Source organism: Stegodyphus dumicola, chromosome 8 (assembly GCF_044657685.1).
Source record: "Stegodyphus dumicola isolate Sdum_Otavi_A_Nest chromosome 8, ASM4465768v1".
Classification (NCBI taxonomy): Eukaryota; Metazoa; Arthropoda; class Arachnida; order Araneae; family Eresidae; genus Stegodyphus; species Stegodyphus dumicola.
The window spans coordinates 83642415-83663770 of NC_140775.1; the positions used below are offsets into that span (position 1 = coordinate 83642415).

Below are 21356 nucleotides of genomic sequence, written 5' to 3' on the forward strand. Positions count from 1 at the left end.
AGATCAAGGAGTTTACGGAGTACCTTTGCAATAAAATTACATGTTGGGTTGGCAGAGGAACAGGGTCGTCTGACGTTCTGAGTGACGTCTGGAGTCTCTCTATTTTTCTCTCTATGATCTTTAGAGTCGTATTCGGCTGTACTTAGCTTACTTTTAATTGTTTGTTCCATTAAAAGGTTTCCGAGTAATTAATTATAAATATTCTTAAAAGAGGTTTTAAACCTGGCTTTAAAACTACTAATGTTGTTTCTTGTTTTGTTAGGGCGCAGCCCGGTCCACCTAGTTTTATTAAAATTTCACAACATTCCAAATACGATCTAGCGCCATGCTTGAATTTGCCGTCCGAAAAAGTTGCCGCCCTGGGCACAGACCCAGGCTTGCCCCCCCCCCCCTAGATCCGGGACTGACTCTAGGTACCGTTGTTTTATCACAATGCGAGAAACATACATTTATGCAGATTCTTCATTATCTTCATTATTTAATTACTTCAAATATAATACAGAGCGATAGTATTTGGTGGCAACGATTTGAAAAGTGATACAGCCTTTTAAAGTTTGCAACGCAAAATCGCAAAATGAAGAAACGAAAACAATAGTCCCCAGAGACAAAGCCCCTTTGCGCTAATAATTAAAAGGAAACAAGATGTTAAGAGGAATTAAAATAATTAATTAAATTAATGTTAAATAATTAAATAATAATAAAAAAAACAGATCTCATCTTCTTTGGGTCTCTAGATGAAGTAACGCTTTCATTAGAACTGATAAATTAACTAAGTTAAATTAATGTTAAGTAATTAAATAATAATTTAAAATAACAGATCTCATCTTTTTGGGGTCTCTAGATGGAGTAACGATTTCACTTAGAACTGATAAATGTCAGAGCATTAGCATCAGCAGCTCTGGTGGGTTCCGACTGAATTTAAATACTGCCTGTGTTCCACCATATTATATTCTCGCTCATCGTAGCTCATATTCGCTTTTTTACTCTTATGTTCTAATATCGGTTCTTTTATAGTCACCTAAGTCTCTAGATCCAGAATATTTTGGTCTAGCAAAACCGTCTAACTTTCATATTTTTGGTCTTCCTGCAGCCATTCTCTCATTTTTGCTGTATGAACAGCTTAAAACACCAGAAATGCTTTAAACAGTTATCTGTTCACCAACAAAACTTTCGATATTTAAGTTCTCTTTCTTTCAAAGTTTGAATATTTAAATCTATGTCTAATATTTAGCAATGAAATTTACTGAGCCAAAAAGTTTTCAGTTTTCTCAATAAACACATAAGTTTTTTCATTATTTTAAATAACGCTCTCAAAATGTTTTCACTACAATGTATGGATAATCCAGAGTTTAAAATATATATATGTAAAGTAATTTACTAAACTATTAGCTGCAAAATTATACCTATATAAACTGAAAAAATAATTTTTAGGGATGACTGTCATATTATATATACCACAACATCTCTTTTACGTATAAGTTTTCCTCTTCTAAGTAGTAAAATCTGACCGAGTTGGACTATTATGCTGTTGCTTTTTCTTCGTGTATTTGTTTTTCGTTAGTTAATCTGTAGAGGTTTATTTTAATCTTCTAATAGTCATTTTGGAACAAGCCTTTCCTTTGCTCTCTCGTTTCTCACCTATGATTCTGTGTCAGAATGAGGTTTTAGGATTACGTTTTATGTAAATGAGGTAGAAACAAGTATTTAAATTGAAGTCTGGATCACTTCATTAGAAGATCCCAGTACAGCATGTTCTGCCTTCCGGCCAAGTTGTTGCTAAAAATCTAATCTTACTCCTATTCGGCTGTATTGTTACGTGCCTGTTAGTATTCGCCTGAGATCTTAAATAAGGGACATCTCTGGTAGTTATTTCTGTGCAGTTTCGGCTAGTTTTAGTTTAGTTAGTGTTAGACTAGTTTCTTCTTTTAATTCTTGAGTTAAAGCCCAAGTGGAGATTTATTGTAAGCCCGAGAAGGGGCCGTCTGTCATATAGTTTGAGCTGGAATAAAAGGTAATTTATCCCTTCTCTGGACTTGCCATTTGCCTGTGTAGCGACTCTGCAATAAGTCGCTACACAGTTCTTCAATATTCTAGTCCTCAAGAACTACCAAATTATTTAGGATGTTATAAATTATTTAATTTTCTTTCTGCTTGTTATCGAGTTCAAATCGATAAACTGTCTTGTTCAAAATACAACCTAATTAAGAACTACGCTTTTAGATTTCATGAGTTCCATTTTGTTGGGCAACCATGAAAAATTTCTGTCTTTGTCATAATACGAGTCAGCAACTTATTAGTTTGAAAATTAATTTTTTTTTTTTTTTTTTGCTTTAGGATATCCAAGTAATCTTTCTTTTTACTTTAATTTTCTTTTCTTTGAAACAAGTTCAGTATTTTACATTGTTTAAAGTAGCACTACATCGCGTTTGTTTTTTTAGTCATGGCAATATATTGCAAATTAATTTATGATAAATACCTGTAGTTCATTCATAAAATTTCCTTTGGATTAAAAATATATTGAGCCGCTATTCCAAAATATCAATTTAATTCAGAAGAGGATTTACAGTTATGTTATCTTTAGTTTAATATAGATCTTACAGCAATCTGCCATTCACGGAGATTTAAAATCAAACTCGTTGCTACTTATCTTCTTTCTTAGATAAATGCATTTCATAACAAAGGTGAGAATCGTGATATCGCCTACCAGGAGCATAGAAAATTACGATGGAGACTTTCAAAAGAGCTCATAGTATTTTTTTTACAAAGGAAAAAAACAAACAGATGCAGTACCCTCTATAAGGACACATCAGATGATTTTCTTATTCTGTGGAGGTGGTCGCCTCAGAGAAGGAAGGCGATCGCGACTAGAATATTCATTGTAATTTTTTTTTGTTGTTTTCTTTGCTTTTTATGCATATGCTTAATTCAACAAAATTTTAGCTTATGTGCTTCTGTGTGTTTCTCATCGTCGTTATCCATAAATAATATATTATAGTTCCAAGAATCATTTATCTAGATTAGGGATTTCCAACTCATTTATTACATCGACCTATTTAGAAGAATGGTTTTCTTCATCGAGTCCCTTGCATTTTTCTTTATGAAACATAATCCTAATGCAAATAATTGCACACAAATAACATAAAGATAGTAATAGACTAAAATATGAAATTTATTATTTTTCATATTATTATTTTTTATTTTATAAATATAAACAAGTTTTTAGGAATAAAGTTACAGCTTCTAATTTCACAAAAATTTGATTTTAATTAATATGAAAGTTATGCTTGATGCACTGATGCAATTTTTTTAAAATTTGGCATAAAACTACTCAACTGCTTTCAAAAATATTCAACATGCATTTTAGTTTCCGTATTAACTTGACTATATCCCGTGTCCACTAGGTAAGAAGAGGGAAAAATCAATAATCGATAACAATTTTTATTTTGGGATATTTCTCTCGGATGACTTTTAAATTTCGAAACCTACCACACCCACGTGATTTGAAGACTTGATATATATAATAATTAACAAACAATTAATTATTAATTTTAGTAATATATTTTTGCTATCAATGAGATCTTGATTATTCCGATCATTGGCCGGTAATCAACTTTGAATTGATATCAATCCTTAATTGACCCCTTGATTATCATTAACCCTCTTTCAAATTTCATCGGCTATCGACTCCTAATTGATTACCGACCGGCAATTGACTCCTTAATCATCATTTAACCCCTATTGAAATTTTGTGGACCCCCAGGGGGTCAGTACCGAGTCTACTGACTCTTAATATTGAAAACACTTTTTCAACCTGTGTCGAAGATTTCCTTCCCCTAGCATCATCCTTCGTATTTGTTCAACGGCCTCTGTCCATCTATATAGGATTAAGACACACGTGCTAAAAACTGAAGTAAAAATTTTCTATAATTACTGAACCCGCCATACGCTAAGTAAGGGGATCTCAAATTTTTAAAATGTTGTACCACATAATAAGAATGAAAATATATGCACGAAAAGGGGCGGAATTTCGCATTCCCTTAAATACTTTGTGTAAAATTTGCCACTACATATAATGCAATATGCCTGCGTTAAGTACATATACAGCAGAAACATAAAAATACACTGCTATAGATCATATAAGAGTAGACAGATTTTAATGTTAAATTAGGGATACAATGCTATTTTAATTTTCCTGTTCGGTTTAAAAACTATAAACGCTAAAAGACACTGGATTAAAGAGCATTGCTTGATAAAAGGGAAAATCTGAAACCGTGAATAATTTCTTAAATAGTGGAGCTGAATTCAGTTCCCAGTAGTTCAAAATACTTATAATTCTTGTTTAATTAATTACTGAAAAATTAAATGGGTATACATTAGAACCTCGTTCTTTTTTGGAGGGGGAGGGAGTTGGATAGAAGGAAAAAAAAGTAAACGCTAAAATGTAATAAAGCAATTAAACTGAGAAATTATTAACACTGTAAACAATTAATGTACTGATTATAAACAATATTTATTATTTTTAACATGAATACATTGCAATAAGAAACAATATTTTAGCAAAAAAAGTCGTATTTTGCATTTTACATCATCGGGAAATAACGATCTTTCGGGATTAAAAATAGTTTTACGCATCTGCTTTACGCATAGGAAAACGCTTTAAGTTTATGTAACGCATAGTAAGTCTTGATGTAGCCTGCTGGTTCTGTTCTTCACTCCCTATAGACTCGGACTGAAAATTAACCTTAAAATCGCTACAAAATATCAGGATTAAACTGACGAAAATAAACTTTTTACAATTTGAAACGAAATGACATTTGAAATTGACACTAATAACGTTGCTAAGAAGTTGAGGATGACATGCAAGGTATTATTGCATTGCCAGTTTGACAGTAAATAATAAATATGCACTTCTCAATTTTTTTCCCTCGAAACGATCCATGCGAGAAATGCTGCGCCGGGAACAATGATTCCAAATGTTTGTTGTATTAAAACGATTGCTCTCAGACTGGCGAAATTAGATTCCGTAATTTTTTATAAAATTGATTTTTTTTTAAAATTTAAAAATAACAAAACATGAATATTTGCGTCATTAAAATATTATTTTAAGTGAAGTATATGTCTAAGACCAACGCGTGATAAAATAAAGACCGCGTAAGGACGTTGTGAAATGCGTATGCATTCTAATGACATCTCACATGACAGAAAAAAAATCAATTAAATTCATCTCTAACTTTGAAGTAATTTCTTAAACACTAGTTATATCACAATATTATGAAGTAGCTCGTGTTCAAAAAGAAAGGATAGGCTATGCCATGCGCTGCAACCATTAACTCAAATTGCTTAATTAATAATTTTGAAGACACTGACAGCAAAATACAGCAGATGCTCCCGAAATGACTTGTCACTAGTATACATTTCCTAGAAAATAGTCGCCGAGGGGGAAAATGTATAATATATTATGTATGACGTGAATGATGATAATCATTTATGTGAAAACGGAAACGGACGAGTGTTGTGTATTATGTGACAGTAATTTCAGTTAACGCATTAATATTTCCATATAATTCTTTGTCATTTAAGTATCAACAAGTAAAATATTTGTATTTAATTTTGTCTATAAAAATATCTGTGTGTTTAAAATTAGATAAAAAAAAACGACAGCTTAGTTTGGCTTAGATTTTGAATTTCAGTTTTAATTCAAAATCTATGCCAAACTAATATTGCTTTTTTGCCTAATTTAAAATTTTGTATTGGTGTATTTCTCTTCCAATTATACTAACATTGAACACTGAAGACAAACCTTGGAGGTCTCTAAAATTTAGAAAATATCAAATCCTGCAGGTATATTCTTCTATTCCCCCCCAAAAGTCTTTATAGATTCACTAAAAGACAAAGGTCATTGTAAGTGGTTTGATCTAATAGAAATTAAAAATATTTACGAAAGGGAAACATAAGTAAAATCAACTTAAACGCATGTAAATTAATAATAATAAAGGGAATGTATGATTTTTTAAAAAATTTAGACTGTTAGAAAATTTAGTTATCATAACAGCTTTAGTCATATATAGCTAAAACTAAAATCACGAATTTGTTCATAATCAGGGATTTAAATTAAAATTATCAAAGAAAAACTTAAAATAACAACTCATTGTTATACATAGTGTGACCAAACAATTCATGGACGAAGTACAAAAACCTTAGTTGACTTTATTCAGGTATATGAACGTAGTCACTTTTGGAATAATCTCCTCCGTATTAATGCAATCTGACTAGGAGAATTTTCAAGCAGTGCTGCAAGTCTGTTTTTTGACAGATCTTCATTGGTTTCGTTATTCCAGTCTTGATGCGTTTCCATTTCTCAAATTCTGTCTGCGTAATACTATTTTGATTTTTATTTTCTTGTGCGAAATAAAGAAAATATTGTAATTGCGGAAAATTTCAGGAATCATATTATCAGGACTTGTGTTCCTCTTTACTTGCTTTGGAAACATGAACTGTCCTGACTCGGAACAGGGAGCTTACTCAAGCTATGTTCAATAAATTGTGAAGTAGACAATACACACAGGAAGCGTATATTGTCTACTTCACAATTAAAAAATACAAACGAAACCCTTTATTTTTCTATCTTTACAGAGGTTTCCGGAACTTCGGAATACAGAGACCAACCACTTGTGGTCTGAACGTAAGAATATAAAACTGCTAACTAAAATTCTAACTAAAACTAACTTTGGATTAATATACAACTAACTTTACCTAACTTTAAGATTGGCCGTTATTTAACAAAAATCCGTATGTAGTACAGAGAGCTGCTAAAAGTACGATACGTTTGAACTTATCAAGAGGACTAAACCTCTGGCCTTGAAGGCAATCAGCAACCGAGTAAAACTACTATGGCAAGCGGCCTGCTTCTAATAACTCCTTCCTCGCTCTTGCTTGGCAAAAAGCCACAACTTAAGTACTTGGCGTTAGCAAGACAAATTTGCATAAATAAGTTAAAGCTTTTAACTCTGGCCGGAAGTAGAAAATAAGAAGTGATAGTAAAGATTTAAAATAAAATAAACGTTAGTAAAACTTAGGATCCTTACATACTTCCCGCCAGAATTAATTAGTTTGAAACTGAGGTCTAAAACGACCTTTTTGAAAACTTTTAGCTCTAGAATCTAACGCGAGGCCAATCTCTTACAAACATTTCTCACTAGAAACTAAAAATTAAAAAAAGTCGTTTTTACATTATCAACTCCATGGACAAGATTTTTCATCTGTACTGATCTATAAACAGGAGTTTCTTAGTTGAAATCTATTTCCTTCCAGAGATCTGGAAGGAAAACTAGTTTAATGAACTGTTACACAATTAAATGGCAAGTAACATGAATAGTTATATTTCTCTTTTAACATTCTTAATTCATTCATGACGTTATTTAATTATATCCCCGTGCTCTCTGACATGTGTTGTAAAGGAAAACACAAACACGAGCGTGTCTATGTACAAGTGTTCTACACTACCGCCTGCAATCAAAACACTAACCTGTTAAAATTCAACATAACAAGACCTCAGAACACAACTTATATTCATCTCTAAACCCTGAGGTACTATTCTGAAAAGTGGCTAACTCTGACGTCTAGCGTCAGAGAGCCTAACTACATTCATTCAACTTTTAACACATATTTACAATAGTTTGCTCTTTTTAAAGTCACACCAATAAGTTAAAATTTTTTGCATTACTCTAGTATTTTCACTTTTAACATATCACAGTATTTCTTAACTTTTGAGATAACAGTTCACGTTGTATATAAGAACATATTAACATGCCGTTAATTTTACGCATTTTAAAACATACATTAGTAGTACATTGTTAACTTCACATTGTTAACTTCTATTCTTTTCCAAGCAAGTGCCAATTCTTCTACATTGAAATACTACATTTCAAAAGTCTTTCAGACTAAAACTTCTTTCTTGCCAGAATCTTTTAAATAAAATTTTATACAATAATTTTTACAATTTTCTTAAGGTACTTTTCTCAAAGATTATCAATGCTTTTACAATATTCAAGTATTTACACATTCCTATTATACATTAATTTTAGTTTTACTCGCGAGTAATTGAAAAACAATATCAAAATAGGTAACAACTCATTTCTCGCCTTTTTGGCGATAAAGGTAGGCCTCACATGAGGTAAAACTTCTTGAATTCTGCCACTTGCAGTAAGAATGAAAAATTAACTTAAGGTTTCAAAGTAACATAAAGTTTTACCTATCTTTGTGATATTCAGACATCCTTTTTTCTGCCCAGGCTTGGAAAGTGGCGAAGACTACAGTCTAGTTGATCTTCCGTCTTGTACGGGTTCGCCCTTCGGTTCCTTCCTCCATGAGCTTTCTTTTCCTTCCAGTTCGGTCACCCTTGAAGACCTTCTTTTTAGCTTCTGCCTGTGGTCTCGGCCGTTTGATGGCAGCTGGTCTTGGCGGAACCGGGACAACTGTCTCTCGTTCTTGCCTGGATCTCGTTGCTGGCTGTTAAAATTTTTCTTGCTTCTTTGCCTCTGCAGCTGATCTTCCTTCATCAATTCGTCGACATTTGCTGCGTAGACTCCTATCCGAAGGGTAGATCTTCCGTTTTGGAGCCGTGCTATAGTTGCTGTCATTTCTCCTGGCTCTCTTTGCATTAGTCGTACTTCTCCCTTCTTCATTCTGGGGGTGGTCGTGCCCTCTCTTTTCTGGTCGGTGGAACGGCTTCTTTTTCTTGTTACCTTCAGTTTTCCAACGGGGGAACTTTCTTTTCAATTGCTCCTGTCTAGTAATGGCTTGCCCTTGTGATTGTCGTTGTTCCACCTCTGGAGCTTGTGCCTGCCGTGCCGGATCCTGCAAAAGATCTTGAAATATTGGCATTTTATTACGATTATATAATGGTTTTATCTGGTCAACATTTGCGGTGCAGGTTTCACCATTCCTGGCTTTTAACACCACTACAGCCTGAGTTATCTTTTCTATGACATATGGTCCTTCAAATCGTGGATAAAATTTGGCAGTTTTATCTTCTGGTGCTGAAGAAAGTGAATGCTTAATTTTTAACACTTCATCCCCTACTTTATAAGTTACTCCCTGTCGTTTCATATCGTAATAAAGCTTCTGTTTTCTTTATGCTACTTCAGTGTTCTTTTTTGCTTCTTTAATTAATTTTTCTATATCGCCCATTTTAAATTCAGGGGCTCTTTGTTGAACATAAAATAATTTATCTAACGGCGTTATAATCTTTCTGCCTAAAAATAACTCAGCAGGAGTTTTGCCCGTCGTATCATATTTTGCGGTCCTAAGGGCGAAAGCTAATTCATTGACATAGTTATCCCAGCTTTTATGAAAATTTTTAACATAACTACGGATAATTTTCACTATATTTCTATTGAATCGTTCCGCTATATTTGATTGCGGCCGATACGGGACCATTTTTAAATGACGTATGCCCAGTTTTTGGCACACGTCTTCAAATATATTACTTACAAATTGAGGACCATTATCCGATATAACTTTTAGGCGCGCCCCGTATTTTAAAATATATTTATTTAAAATAGAATCAGTAACTAATTTCGCGGAGGCTCGTTTTAAGGGAACAATTTCGGCCCACTTACTAAAATGATCAACCATAACAAGGAGATACCGACTTTTATTTAACTGACTTTTTGGGAAAGGGCCCAATAAATCGATGCCAATTATTTCATTTGGAAATTCCGATTTAATGCTATTTAGAAACCCGGCCGGGCGGAAATTAATATAATTAACTGCTTGACATGTTGGGCAGGACTGGACATATGTCCTTGTTAACTTTTGCAGCTCAGGAAAATAAACTGCTTCGCGTACGCGTTGGATAGTTTTTCGAATACCAGCATAAGAAGCTAAAGGGAAGTCGTGTAACTCCTGCAGTATATTTAATTTAAGACTAGCTGGGATAACAGGTGGAAATTCGTTGTTGGAATTCGTAGTTTTTGTATAAAATAATAGACCATCTATTAGTTTGTAATGGGCCGCCCTCTTTCTTATCGCCACACTATCGTGGTGGCTAAAATATCTATATAAAATCTTGGTGGCGCATAATCCAAAACGAATAGCTGTAGAAAATTGGAATTTTTTAAATGAGACTGCTGTAACCTCTAGCTATGCACCTCTATTTTTTATTGCAATCGTCTGTACCATACGTATATATACATATAACCACCCCTTCCCCGGCTTTAAAGTCCGTACCAAGCCTTTATTTTCGCAATCGTTGATCATAGTTATATACTTTCAGTTGCAAAAGTGTTTTAAATATGAAAATCTTCTTATTCAAAAAATAGTTTTCTTCAAGTAATGAAATCTAACTTTTAATGTGGTCTATTAGTTCCTATAATTATATTTGGGAGGATCTTATACTCGTTATGAAAAAATAAAATTATAAGAAGTTTGACTAATGCGAAGAAATAAGTTTAAATGAAGTGCAGCAAACATGTGTTTAATTTAATAGGTTTTACAAGGAGGTCAAATGGCTTTCACATCAGATATTTTAGAAACTGTAAAACAATAGATAGCTAGAGCATTCGAATGAGAGGGATGCTTGGACACAGTGATTGAATTTTGGGCTAGAAATTGATGAGCAACTAATGCTGTATGCGAAGACGCAATACTCGTGAAGTAAAACTTCTCTGTGTGTAGCAAAAATTACACACGACCTCTTAGGAATCTCAGCGTATTGACATAATAAGCTACATTTATATGTTGCCTTTCAGGAACGAATTAGTGATGTACAGTTCTACAATTAGAAAAAACATAATGCAGATGATTTTTATTTTTTTATCTTCGTCTTCAAGATGCTTCTATTCGTGCTTTTCCTTGCATCTCCCACTCTTTGCTGTGCAGCTTTAAGGTCAAATAGTGTTGGCAGCCCACGTCACTAGTACTCACTGCATCATAACCGTCATGATTTGAACCAGTGTTTATAGAACTTTTATTTCAATTTGTTTTTATGTTAGGGCGATGTTTGCAAGCAGTTTTTTCATTTCCAATTCATCGACTTAAAGTGTGTGAACAGTCGTTTTTTCTAAATTGTTGCAAATAACTTGTAAATAAATAATCATGTTGCATGTACTTGTAAATGTGAGCTATTTGTCAATAAATGTGTTTGAAATCTATCTTCCTGTCATACCGTCGCTTATATTTTTTCGCTCTTTTTGGAAACATTTAATCCATGGGAATTATACTGAACAGTGCATCGTAGTCTCATCGTAGTCAACGTTTTATATGACCACCAGTAGTCAGGTGGTTAAGATTATTGAATTCGGTAGTTTGACTTAGGTTCGAACTCAGACGAACGGATTGGCTGCATGGTTGGGTTTCGTGGTTTTCCTCATGTATAACGTAAATAAGAGCTACTTTTCCTTAGATAGTCTCCCATGAAACCATTCCTAATCTTAGGCAGTTAAACATCCTGTGCTTGTCGTATTCAAATAAACTAACATTTTATGAATTTCGGCTCCATTCTACTCAAGTTCGATGAGAAATTTTACGATAGAGCATTACTTCAATAACATATTGCTGGCCGTCTAGACTATTCAGAAACACAAAGAAAAACGTTTATAAAAACGTATTTTGCTGTTTACACATCTTACAAAACCAAAACTTATACTGAAATAAAAAAACAATTGTGTTGTGCCTTTCATCCTTTGACATCGCAAGAATGTTACCAGATGGAAAGAAACAATATCAGTCCACGAAATTTCTGAACGCCTAAACATCTCCGAGATAGCTTATGCCCTCTTTGAAAAACTGAAAAGAATTTGTTGCCACCCCAACGGAAAATAACTACTCCTTGCCAAACCACAGCACTTATAATAACTCAGCCACTTTCGGGTCAGAGAACTCTTATTCCTGTACGGTAGGTGTGTGTGTAGTACATGGCTGCTTTCTTGAAAATCTCCAGCTTCGCTTAATATGCAGTGCAGTTATCCAAACAATGGATGACTTGGCAGTCGTCTATTTGGGAAGTGCTGTACATGCGTCTCACGGTTTCTCCATTTCCGTCTACGTCCTCATAATGTAATATATATCAGCCATATATAACATAATATACATCAGCCAATTTCTCGTTACTGAACCGAAACATTCTTATCCTGCAACATCCTTGCCTGAAATGATCTCAGTTACTACTTTTCAATATGCCTGCAAACATGGCATGGCTTTCTAGAGGCGACTAGTCACGGTTTTGAACACAACGTTCTATGTAAAACTTGTTCGTCATGGTCTGGTAGACACGCACGTAATGTTTGCAAACGACCTTTTGGGACATCCTGCATATGCTCCAACTGTGAAGATAAAGTAGGCGACTAAACGAGTAACAAATAAACAAAATATCAAATAATGAATTACTGGAAAAGGTGGATGAGAAAATGAAACTGCAATAAATAAATAAATGCATAAATAAATAAAAATTAAATAAAACAAAAGATGAATAATTAAATAAGTATCATAAAATAAATTAATTTGTTCATACAACAGTGCAGTTACATAAATACACAATAATGAGGTTGTGTCATATTGTTAGTAATTAAACAATATGCAATGATAAAAACTCTATTAATAAGGCACACAAGTGATTATATTATAAACCTGGCAGATAATAAGACATTATACTTTCAAAGACTCAAGCAGATGAATTAAATGAGACCTTATTGAATTATAATAAATGTAGGGATAAATTTAGAAATGTGCATATACAATATAATGCGATTGCACAGCAGGGAAATATATCCAAAAATGACAAAACAAAATCGCAGTAATTAAAAATTTCACATATGATGTTCAATGAATGATATAATACTCCCCCCAAAAAAAGAGAACAGATAGATGCAGAAAAACATATAGCATTAAAGAACGGAATGACAGAGAGGATCACAATAATGCTAAACAAAATTACAGTAGTGTATCTAACGGATATTACACACTAAATTATTAAATACTAATGCCACAGACATATTTATGAGAACAAAGTGAATCTATTTTCATGAGGTGCATATTCGAAAACTCAGCATTAGTCTATTCATCCATGTTGCGAGTTTGCACCGTATCTCAAGAAAGAGTCAGCAAAGTATGACTTTATGTCATTTAAGAATAAATTAATTTGCGCTGGAGCGCAAGTCAGCTAGCAGGAGGTTCTTTTCAGTTTCCCTCTTTTTAATTATAAAATTACTTAGTTGTACAGTCTTTAAGATTATACTTTATATCTGTATAATATGAGTCAAACAAAATGAGTCTCTATAAAATGAGTATTATCATGATACGATACCATAAAAATTTGGACTTTAGTATCTCCATATTAAAACTGAACTTCAGAAAACTGTAAAGACAGCTTCAGTGTTAAAGCACAAAAGAGTAATAGGTATTTTGCCCTTTGATGATTTTCGTATCAGATGAATATACATCTATACCCCTTATGCGCAGTAGCACTGATTACGAAACACCTTATAAGGAAGTATGTGTTCCGCCTACTCACTGCTATGCGAGAATTGTCAGCGAAACAAACCAGTATGAAAATTCCGGTAGAGCAAACAAAGCAAATTGTAAAGAGTGGATTCAAACAATGGTTTAATATCGCTGTTGTCTTAGAATTAAGTTCCAGGTGTCGTAAGAAGCGTGCATGCATGCAAAAGCTCGAGAAATTTAAGATTTAAGCCATAAGAAATCATCGCATACATGACACTAGACCAAATCTATGGGGTATTGTCCTTCTTCCATGAAACTTACGTTTCTATTTTTTCTGTATTTATTGGGAAAGCCGAAAATACGATATTATTACCACAACAGCAGTCTGAAAGCTCGAGATTTTATCATTTTATCGAGATTTTATCGAGTCTGAAAGCTCGAGCATTATTTATCCCATTTAGCCGCTTGCTGAAATTGCTTAAAATAATTATTATAACAAAGAAAATATATACAATGAATTTTAATGAGTTACTGCTATTTCATAAAAAATTGTTATGATTTTTAATAGGTAATCAAAAGCATTCCTTTTTTTTAATTCACTAATTTAATCAATCCAACAGTTTCAACAATTCTACGATTTAGATGCAATAGAAATTATACAGCTGTGGTAACACTACAGTTCATTCTATAATTTCTTTAATATGACAACTACTTTTAATTATGGACTAGAATAGGAAAGGATGAAAAGGACTAGAAGGAAGAAAAATATTTTAAAAGCATTTTACTTTTCACTACATAAAAACATTTTTATTTAATAATTAAACATGAAGAAGGAAATGTGGATCATTTTTCCAGATAAATTTTTATATTGTACTCTATTTTGCATTATATATTATCGATAGTGATGTTAGCTTAAATATCGATTTTCTAAAATTGAAAAATTTGATGAAGGGCACACAATAGTCGTTCTGTAGAAATCATTGTACGTATTATTGTTATACTAAGGTTTCATTTTTCTTTGACCTTCATAGATAGAAAATTTTTGACTTCGGAGAAAAAAGTACACAAAGGCATTCCTCATCTTAGAAATATAGCCCTCCCTTGCTTTGACGTAATCAAACAAACTAAACAAAACCAAGCTTCTAATTTTTATCTGTACGTATGCAATGAAGAGTGGTGAATCATTCTCAGAGAACGTGGAAAAAAGTCCAAGATGGAGCTAGCTTATCTGTAATAAAATATAGAATAGACTGGATAGATTAAACGTGAGGAATAATGAAGAATTTCTGTAAAATTTATTAGCATAGATCCTTCTATACAAGACAATTTCATCTCAGAATACAAATCTTTAGATTACAATATAACCACTCGAAAACAAGTTTGCCTTTAAAAAGTGTAAAACGGCCTACAGTATTCTGCATCAATTACGTAACTTATAGATTTAGAGAATCTTATATAAATTACGTTATCCCACCATCACGAAAGAAAAAGTTCTTAAAAATTATTAATTAGAAGTATCATAAATTAAATGCAAAAGGTATTATAAAGAGATGCGTTTATATAAGCGATTTGCTTTTAAATCGGTTAGTTTTTTAACCAATAATAGGCATATTAAATTTGAAAGCAATCGTTTCCGCTTTGCCAAATGGCAACACACAAGGCATGGATAAAGTAAAGGTATTTTATTTCGAGGTGACTGTAAGTTGCCTTTAAATCGTTGAGTTTATTAATAAAGAAATTCATAAATTCGTACAAAACCTGGAATAAATAAAAAGCAAATATGGAACTTAGAATTTAGTCTTTGAGTTGCACATGTTCAGGTGCAGGAGTACGTGTGTTTAAAATTTTATGGCTGTAGATGCCACGTTTTTCCACAGTGAAACGAACTCAGATTCTTCACTGTTTAATTACTGGCCTCTTACACGCCAGCCTGAAATAGAGGTAAAATAAGTAATGATTTTAATGAGTCCACCTAATGTCCTAAGCATTTAAGAAAGTAAAAGTAATTTTTTATTGAATAAACTAATTTAATTAGTTATTCTAATCCGAAGAGATTGGACTTTAATGCATTACACATATTGTATAATTTCTCGTATAATTTTTCAAATAAGATAGTTACTTTTAATTATGCTCCAAAAAGGACTGAAGAAAAATATTTTAAATAAAATATTTTATTTTTCAGTGGATAAGAGCGTCTTATTATTCATCAATGAAATACAGAATATGATCAACGAGTTTATTTCTGTCAGGTCTTCTTAACTATATTTACTGTATTTACTCATGTACTTTTCACACTAGCGTTTTAGCTAAAGGTTCTGAAAATTTTTGAAATCTGAACGTAATTTCGCCTTTCCTCAAGGCTAATGGATTTGTCCACGAAATGGCTGTTTTCGTCTAATTGATTTCTCGCAGATTTGAGGTGTATAGGTTTCGACTGATGAAAAAACTATAGGGAGAAGCTTCAAGAAAATAGGGATGTCTTGATAGTTCTGAAAAACATTGCCTCAGAGGAAAACGGACTGAACGTTGACAAAGATATTAACAACAATGAAGATGGCAACGACTTGTAAGATACAGTAGACGACACTGACAGCAGCATCGAATAATTTAAGGCCTAGGAAGTAACAAGGGACAACAATAATAGTGGGCAAGATTCAACATACAAAGAAGTAGAAATAAAAGTAGCTTATTAGACATTGTAATGTCAATACCACTATCCATTCTTATTGGAATGTAAATTTCTTTTAAAGAAATAATATTATGATAATTACCAGTAGTTTTTCACTAAATACTTTTCATTTTTACTTCCTTGTACGAAGTAAAAAGGAAGTATTGTAATCGCGAAAAGCTTCAGGCAGCATATTTCAACGAAAATATCCACTTTGACCGCATTCGAAAGCAATTTAACGATGTTTTTGCGTGATATCTGTAAAAAACTAAAAAGCTGCTTTAAAATGAATTCTGAAGAGAATTTTTCGTGGCGTCTGTACGAATGTATGTACGTACGTGCGTACGAACGTACGTACGTATCTCGCATAACTCAAAAACGAGTAACCTCAGAACGTTGAAATTTTGTATATAGGACTACTATAACATGTAGATGTGCACCTCGTATTTTGGTTTCAATCGGCCGCGCCAAACGTATATAAATATATTTATAAATATAAGCACTCTGTTACTCTGCTCAGTGATCTCAGTTTCTTTACTCTTATATGTTTGTAAATTGTACATTTTGTTCTTTAAAAATGATTGAATTATGTTGTTTTTATCTTCCTGTTAAGGGTTTTATGCCTTTAGTAAATCTATATGCAATACGTTTAGAATTATAAACAATTTGAAAGTTGTTTAAGTGCCGCTAAGCCTATTTTGATGGCGGCCATTGCTTGTTTACATTTGAAACAGCTGAGTAGTGAATTTGTTGCCAATCTAGAGAAACGTAGCTTCGCAACAACAAAGATAAACGCCTTCATTTATTATTGCGATTTAAATCATGCTTAATCCTTTCTGGAATTTTTTCGAGGAAATAAGTGTTTAAGATTTACTTAATTTTTAATAATTAGTAATTTTTAGTAGACATATTTTGAGTTTTTATGTATTTTTGCCTTGTCGCGAAGTGAGAACTGAATTAATTGAATGAGAAATACTCAATCGTCTGTGAAAAACTGTTTCTTTTTTGTTTTGTTTGCTTAATTTCTTTTATACATCGTTCTAGCTTTATTATAGTACTTGAACAGAACATGGGGCAACGATTAGATAATTCTTTAAATGATACAAATTTTGTGTATTCTGAGTTATACTATGAAGGAAATATAATACTGTTAAGTGAACCTAGCGCCAGAGTGTCGCTATGGTAAACAAATAGAGTGAATTTTAAAGAATGCACTTATTCTATTGTGGTTTATGCGCTGTCGGCGAAGTAGATATAATTAAATCCAATAGGTTTAAGTTAGGAAGTCATGTGGTGTACACATCAGATTTTTTATATTCTTATTGTAACCGCATCCTTCTGAAGTTAGCTTATTCGCATAATTTTCCCCTCTCGCCTTTCATACAACAATTGGTAAAAAAAGAGGAAAAATTACGTGAATTAATAAGATATGATATTTTTGATATATTATTGCACTTTTTTGTAAATATTAACAATTTTAATGCTAACTTTTCTGCCTCTGTTGTTATTATTGAAGATTTATGTGACAAGGGACACAATATTCTTTCTCTAGCAATCAGGATATATAATATTTATGTAGTGGAATTCCTTTTTTGTGTCTACGCGAAGAAATCTGGTGAATCCTTTTCAAAAGGACATCGGCAAAAATTAAGATAAAGCTTAATGTTATTATCATAAGATAAATGATAGACTAAACGAATTAAATATAAAAGAGAGTATTTTGTATGAATTGCATATCACGTGGCCTTAAAAATTCTGCTATAAATTAAAAAAATCCCACTGCAAAATTTTCGTAAAAATTACTAATTATGTATATCACAAACATCATGCATTTTATGTAAATAACTCAAATACTTTATTAGAAACGTTTTAAAATATTATTAACTGCGTTTATTGCATTTAAATAACTTAATTTGTTAATCAGAAACAGATAAATTAAACATCTTACGCTTTGCTGAATGGCAACTCAGTGGCTCGGGGAAAGCAAAAATATTTTATTTGAGCAGTGGCAACACATTGCTTTAAAGTCATTAAATTCGTTAATTAAATATGAAGGATATATATCTTAACGATTTTTTTAATGCAACACACTGGTGTGAGGAAGAGAGAAAGGTTTTATTTTGAGCAGTGCCAATGCATTAGTTTATAAATTACTGAATTGGTTTATCACAAATTCACTAAACTCGCCTAGAACGTAAAATAAATGAATAACAATTTCAAAATTTTGGCTTCAAGATGCAGGTGCCTAGCAGCGGCCGAGCGGTAAAATCGCTGAACATTGGTAGTTCGGTCCGAGGTTCGAATCCCGCAAACGGGCTGTCTGCATGGGAGTTTTCGTGGTTTTCCCATGTGTAACGTATATAGCCAGTTTTCCTTAGAAAGTCCTCAACGAAGACATTCCTCTCTTTAGGCAGATAGACCTCGAGGCTTTGCCATAATCACACACACACACACACAAGATGCAGGTGCTTTTAAAATTTGGGGCCTCTAGATGCCATCAACTTTCAGCAATGCGACGAATTCACCAATAGATTCTTCATTTTTAATAATAGAGATTAAAAGAAAGTAAAAAAAAAAAAAAAAAAGAAAGAAGAAGATCTGAAAGGTTTCAAATTTTAAATTACGTCCAAAGGTGCGTTTTTTTACCATTTTTCTGTTACCTTTATTTATTAAATATCACGTTCTTCGCACTTAAACCATAAAATGAAATTCAAGAGCAATATCGAAAAATAGTTTTAAATTGAGCATATCTTTAGAATTTCCGATATACACTCGCGCGCTGGAGATGAAAATGTTTATTTCTGTACAACGTTGTCATTGCTCGCTTTGAAATCCTTGAATTTGTTAACCAAAAATTCGTTAAAGTTTTACAAAATAGGAAATCGATAATAAAACAAATTTCGAATTTCAAATTTGGGCTTCCACATGCCCATATTCGCAGTATTATTACGTTATTCAAAATTCGATGGCTCTATGTACCGTTGTTTTATCACAATGCGAGAACTATACTTACATTTATGCAGATTTTTCATTAATAATTTCTTCAAATATAATGCAGGACTCTAACAGTTGGTTGAAACAGTTTGAAAAGTGAAACGGACATTAATAGGGAACCAACGCAAAATAGCAAAACGAAAACAATAGTCCTTCAGGGATAAAGCCCCCCCTTTTTTTTTTCCTTTTGAGAACATACAGACTCCCCGTGCACCACATATGTACAACACGGGGCTTACAGAAGTAAGTTAACTAGAATATTAAAGGTTACATGTATAAATAAACATTAAAAATTACATGCATAAATTAAGCGAACAAAAGCAGAGAACAGCAGTCTGGACTTCACGAAAACAGATAAGTTCACTGGCCAAGTCACTCCGAACATTTTCAAATCGTTCTGTAAGCATAATCTAGGGCCATCAAATGTAGGACACGAGAATATCAAATGTTCCACATCCTGAGGAACTCTTTTTGAACATTCACATAAATTGTTTGATCGTAGATTAAAACGAAACAGATAACTTGCAAATTTACCGTGACCAGATAAAAACTGAGACACTTTAAAATTTAACGAGAGGAAAGACTCGAATTCAGTCTATGGTAAATAGAAGGAAGGAACCTTTTGGTGACTTCAGCATTACAAGATGAAATGTATTCCTCATTCCACATAGCTAAAAGCTTTTTATAATGAAAGGACTTCCAATAACTCTTTGGAATGCTAATGTTGATATCAATGGGTAAATTTAAGGCATCTTTAGCTAAGAAATCAGCTCTTTCATTTCCGTAGAAACCATGATGAGCACGCACATAAGCAAAGCAGATATCAATACCTCTAATTCTAAGTGAACTAACAGTTACTAGGGTTTCGATAACTAATTTATCGCAGCTGGTAATACTATTCAAAAGTTGAAGAGAAGAAAGAGAATCAGAACAAATAAGGTACTTTGAGGATGTTGTCCTATGATCCTGGATCCATTTGACGGCAATATAAATGCACAGAAGTTCTGCTTGAAAAACTGTACATTCATTCCGTATACGGTGTCTAAGAAAACAAATCTCGGAATGGCCTTCAAAAAGAACAAATGCAAGGCCAACCTTGTTGTTCATCTTGTTGCCATCTGTAAAGAAAACCATATGAAAACTTATTTCAGCAGTTTCTTTATAATCGCAGAAATTTATGGGTTCTAAAGAAGCGGGATGAGGAAGATCAGTGAAGGGGACACTTCCATTAATACAGTCTTCCGCAGCATGAGTTGCCAATGACTCAAAAATATTATTCTTATATGCAATTTCAAAATCAATAGGCGGAACTCCTGCAAGAACAAAAGTAGCCTCATAGCTTAAGGTTCTATAACCACTAATAATGCAAGAAGAATTCTCTGTTGAATCTTTCTTAAATTTCTTTTGTTAACCTTCTTGGCAAGAACATGTCCCCAAGCATGACAGCCGTACGAAATGAAAGGTACAATAAACTGCTTATACTTGAGTTTCTTAACCTAGTAGCTTACTCCAAAAGTATTTTTGGCAATTCGGTGAAAGCCATTAATAATTTTTTCACATTTAGCAGAAAGAAATTCAATGTGCTTTTTTCATGTTAATTTTTGGTCAAGAATGACACCAAGATATTTAACATTTTCTACAAATTCCAACGCAGAATTATCGAGCATCAAAAAGCAACATTTTGTTCATCAAACGTACTGGGAACAAACATAGCTTTACTTTTTGAAGGATTGAAAGTGAGTTTATGAGAAATCGCCCAACTGGAGACAAAATCTAGAACTTCTTGTGCTCTCAAAAGAATGTTATTCAAAATCCTTCCTTTGGACTAAAAATGTAAAGATTCTAGGCTGCATTTTAAAAAGCTTCGAAATTTGGCAAACTTAATGCATCAATTTCCGAAAATATTTCGTTCTTTTCAAAAGTGAAGTTAGTCTTCATCGTAATTGGTTGAACCTACCTAAATTATGCCAGTTCTTGCCATAAGAGGAATAAATTTGAAAATTTTGAATTCTTGCGCCGTTAAGTTTAATCACATTGGTCTCATTATTGGCCGAGTGGCTAAGATCGGGGATTTTTGATAGTTCGACCAGGGTTCGATTCCAGACGAATCCATATATATTTGCACTCAAATAACCTACTATTGCCATATTCAAATAACCTAATCAGTTTATGGTCCAACTCCATTTAGTTGCTTAACAACGAAATTTTGCCTATTTCATTTCCTGCATTTGTAATACTTATACTATTGTATGAA

At 32.9% G+C, this 21356-nt stretch overlaps 1 protein-coding gene across 1 annotated transcript in view; it reads left to right on the plus strand.

Annotated features, from left to right (window-relative positions):
- LOC118191635 (uncharacterized) overlaps positions 1 to 21356 on the plus strand; it is a 60354-nt gene that overhangs the window by 37692 nt on the left and 1306 nt on the right. The window lies entirely within an intron of this gene.